This window comes from Notamacropus eugenii, chromosome 4, assembly GCF_028372415.1.
Source record: "Notamacropus eugenii isolate mMacEug1 chromosome 4, mMacEug1.pri_v2, whole genome shotgun sequence".
Classification (NCBI taxonomy): domain Eukaryota; kingdom Metazoa; phylum Chordata; class Mammalia; order Diprotodontia; family Macropodidae; genus Notamacropus; species Notamacropus eugenii.
Window position 1 is genome coordinate 225,546,324 of NC_092875.1, and position 5,001 is coordinate 225,551,324.

At 36.8% G+C, this 5,001-nt stretch overlaps 1 pseudogene; it reads right to left on the reverse strand.

Annotated features, from left to right (window-relative positions):
* Positions 1-3,211: 3,211 nt before the first annotated feature.
* On the reverse strand, positions 3,212-4,338 carry LOC140498359 (mitochondrial transcription rescue factor 1-like; annotated as a pseudogene).
* Between the last annotated feature and the right edge of the window lie 663 nt (positions 4,339-5,001).

Below are 5,001 nucleotides of genomic sequence, written 5' to 3' on the forward strand. Positions count from 1 at the left end.
TGTCTTGCTTTTAAAATGAAATATCATTCATATTTTATTGTATTTCCATTTATTTATTTAAATATTTCCCAATTACATTTTAATCTAGGTCCACCTGCAGTTAGGAGAATTGACCCTATTGACCTATAGAAAGTGTACTTCAACTGCTTGCTTCTCATGGCTTCAAATACCTACACTTTGAAAAAATAACCACATTTCATGGAAATATTTGAAAATGGCTAATAATTCTATTCTGTATGATTTTCTGATCATTACGACCTATAATTGCTGTGTTCCTCTTTAATACAGAGATGGTCTTGGGTTAGTGATATGAATAGGATTATTCCATGTAGCATACTGCTTTATACCTGTTAGACATTTGAGACTTGGTTGTTGAATATAATTAAATTGAATTTCTTTAGAACTGGTGCTCCTCCTTACCTCACTCCCTCTTCTCTTTCACAGCTGTATGTAGGGGAGTGCTGGTAAATGTTTAACAATCCAATGAGTACATGCTTTTAAATTTTATCTGTAATGTAAACCTTTTCTCTCTCATTTCTTAAGTCTAGGTCAACAAAACAATGAATCAAATCCTGTTTTGTAGCCTTGCAGATTTCTGATGTGTTAAGGTTCACACTGAAATATTAACAGTCAGCTGTCAGAAATCTTTATGAATTGCCTCCAGCATATTCTTGTATGTATTGTTTAAGGAACCATTCCTATGCTATCTCTCAACATAAATAGCTCTTTAGTGTCAGCCAGGTCCAAATCTAACCAGCTTTGCAAACTCCTTGTTTGAATACATGAAGTTTTTCTTTGGGTCTCATGTCAGAATTTGGGTGAAAAATTATTGTTTTTGTCTTGTTTTAATTTTCATATCTATATGTAAATATTTTCAGGCATTGCATTAAAAATAGATCCTCCATCCTTTTGAGTAGACCAGCATATTTTACTTTTGTTAAGTCCTGAAATAAATCAAGGCAATGTCTTCCTGTAACGATCACTATCCCTTGTTTTATCATAAATTCTACCCTCGTACATAAGTCTGACTGGTCAGATATTCCAGGTTCTCCTAATTTGCTTAATAACTTCTTCACAATGTATAACTTTAGAGTTGTCTAGAGCACTGAGAGTCTAAGTTATGTTCTCTAGGTGATGCAACCATTAAATATCAGAGTTGGAACCTGTGAGTCTTTTAGGCTCACTATCATTAGTTATCTTAGAAGGAGGAAACTATACATGAAAAGGTATTTTTGGCAGCCATTAGATCCTGGGATATAGAAGACTAGATCAGTGAGAATATGTAGCAGGGTATTATTAAGACATCACTAGGGCCCTTTCTAAAACTTGGATATGCTTCATGACTCTATTTCAATTCTTTCCACAAAAAAAATAGCACTTCTCTGAAATGCTGTGTAAGTCTACTGAGTTATTGGTTCTCATCAAAATCTGTCTGATAATTCTGTAGGTGATAAAGCCTTGTAATGTACTTTGATGGACAGAGAAGAATTAATTAGTTCAATATTATTATACTTGAAGGCAAAATCAGTACCTTTTATTGAAATTCATAGTCATTTTCAGAGGTGAATAATAGTTATGTCAAATTTCTTTATGAAAATTATCTAATCACATTTTATGCACATTAAAATATTTGGTGATTATTGTTTCAGACATATCTCATATTTAGACATAGAATAGACCTTACTGGTCGCTGAGTCAAGACCTTTCATTTTTAATTAGTCATTCAGCAAACACTTATTTATTACCTACTATTTGGCAGGCATTGTGCTAGGGAAGCATTGTGGATATGGATATAAACAAGCATCAAATGAAGTTTGTCCTCAAGGAATTTATATAAGAAGGAAAACAACATGTAAGTAAATAGAGATCATGAGGGACTTTTAAAATCAAACAGAGAAATTTATATTTTTTAAAAAAATAAGGAACAACTTGAACTTTTTGAGCAGAGGAATAATAAGGTTAGACTTGTGCTGAAGGAATCTCACTTTCAATTTTATCAGAAGATTTCAATTGCTTTGGAACCTATAATCACATTTTATTTCAGTGTAAAATATATTTAAGGCAACTAAATCTATTTGTCCATGTAATGAGTTCTTAAGAAAAAAAAATGTTACATGTATTTTTGTTGTTTTCATCTTGACCTGATTAATGCAGCAAACTCAGAAAGTTAGAAGGATTTTATTCAATATGGCAAGTCACTAAGCATTGGGCGGGGGTGTGGGGGGGCACCTTTAGTTTGAACTACGCTCAGCTTTTTATTGACAGGAGGAAGCAATTTCCATACAGTGCAAAGGAATTTTGATTGGAAGAACATCTAGTTGATACAGTGGATAAAGTGCTGGTCTTGAAGTCAGAAAGAAGAATCTTTCTGAGTTCAAATCTGACTTCTGACCTTTACTAGGTGGGTGATCCTGAGCAGTCACTTAACTCTGTTTGCCTCAGTTTCCTTATCTTTAAAATGAGCTGGAGAATGAAATGACAAGCCACTGCACTATCATTGTCAAGAAAACATCAGATGAGGTCATGAAGAGTCAGACATGAAGTAAATGACTGAACAAAAAATCTTACAAATATCAAAATCACAACTTAAATCCAAGTTATACTCTCTCAAAATCAATTGTTCTTTCTACTACACCATACTGCTTCAGTAATTTATGTTTCTTTTCAGTTTATATTATGAAAATGAGGGAGAGAAAACATTTCCCCCAATTATATATGCTTGATAATTAACCAAAAGTGAGTGTAGGTAAGTTCAAAGAAGTTCATCAAGTGACAGAAGGTCACTAGGTGATGATTATCTTTTCAATTTTTTTAGAAATTTCTGAAAAAAAATTAACCCCTAAAATATGAATGGAGTCCTCACATGAAATTGTAGAACAGACTGAACCACAAATAAGCATAGTTTACCTAACATGAATGACAGGAGGGTATTTTTCTCTAAAGTTTTTGAAAAATCTGGGTCAGAAATCAAGTGAAAGTGATCTTTTGAAATAATATTTTGATAAATATAAATTTGTATAGGAGGAGGCATTTAAAAATATGTAGATAGTAAGTTCAAGCCCCTAAGATTAATGTGATATTTTTGGGGAGGAAGGGGGGAGGACACAAAGGATGGAATTCAGGTAGTACAGTGGCTCTCAGGTAGGTGGCTAAATACAGCACACTGTCTGTTCTGTGCTCTGGGAGCATGACATAAGGTCACAATCCTCTGGCTTTTTTTTTTTTTTTTTTTTTTCCAGATCTGATGAGATTTTATTTTAGTAAAAATGTCCCTTTTCAGAAAGGCCCCCTTTGTCCCATTTCCCCACTAGATGAAAACCACTTGCATTCCTGGATTCTTGCTACCACAGGAATCTGGCTACTTAGAAATGCTCTTCTTGGGCAATCTTATTTTTTTTCACCGGCGTAAAAGCACTCGGTACTTTTCAGACTCAGTTTTCTCTTCTGACACTTTTTTCAGGACAATTCGCATAGCTGTCTCTGTTTCTGATTCTTTATCTTCTCCAATGATAAGATCCAGTGTATCACCCACTTTCACCTGAAAAAATGATTCTGGCTTTCAAAGGAAGCTTCTACAGTAACAGGTGCCCTCTGAAATTCATATGCTTACAGCTTATGCAAAGTAGTTCCTTTAGGGCACGTTCTGCTTTTCTTCCATAACTTTTCTCCATTCAGTCTGAGTTCACCTTTATAGAATGCATCTTCTATTTTATTTCTTGCAAGATCCAGACCTGTTTTCAAGATGACATCATACCGAAAAGAGGGGACAACTTTCTCCAGATCCTTATAGTCTTTTACTACATTGGAGTAATCTTCAAATTCATCTTCCTGCTCACTCATCTCTCCCCGATCTTCATCAGAGTCATCGTCATCATCTACTTTCCGCAAAGCCTTTTTACTGGTCTTTTTAGATCCTGTGTTGCTTTTCAGTCTTATGGAAAAGAGTGAAATGCATTCTGGGGATATTGAAAGCCCTGGGAGTTTCACGGAGGAAATGCTATAGAAGAACAGTGTTCTATAGTTTGATGGATTTAACTGATAACTAGAAGAATTTATGTAGTGACTCCAAGAGGTACAGGGTTTATGTGCAAGAGATGTCCCCCAGAGTCCAATCCAGGCATTTGGTTTTCTTAAAACATGGAGGGGCAATCTGAGACTAGTTATAGCATACATCTCACGCGGGGCTCGTTGGGGGCCTGGGTGGGCCGCTCGGGCCCGGCTGGGCCCAGCTGGCTGGGGCCGGGCAGGGGGCGTCCGATGGGGGCGGGTTACCTCAGTGCGTGAAGGGGGCGGGGACCCCCTCGACGGCAGCCCCGGCCTGGTCTGACAGCCCCTTCCCCTTCCACCCCGGCCAATCCTCTGGCTTCTAAGAGATGGTGGGACTGGTAGAGAGACAATATGGCAAGGATCATTGACTTCCTATCCAGGTGGTATGGTGCAGTAACTTCTGGAGAGAGAAAGACTCATTCCTCAGAAAATTAAGCTGTCTCTCCTATATCATGCCCAATGACTCTTAAAACCCATCTCTGAATCCTAAGAGGATTCAGAGGTGGGGGAACCACATTGATTAAATCACAGAGGTACTGAACCTGGGCTGGGCAAGGAGACAGATGACAGGGAGAAAGCATATATGTTAGATGTTGATACTTTGGAAAAGTGCCCTAGTCACACCACCCTAATTATGACTCTGGTTCTTCTAAAGTTACCCATTTGATTCCTATCTGCAGTCATGGACAGGGAGTGCTAGTTATTTATGAGCATAAACACTAGATATGAAAAGTGGAATTAAAGAAGCTTGAGAGTCTTTGTTTCATAGAGGAAAAAATTCAGAAAAAATGGAGGGGAATACTACAGGTACCAGTAGGAGGGTATGAGGGAGAAATGGATACATTGGTTTCTATTTGTGCTTTGTAGACAGAGCAAATGCATTTCTAGCAAATTAGAATTTTCTTAGCATGTTCTCAGAGTATTATAGAGATCATTTTTAATTGAATTTAATAA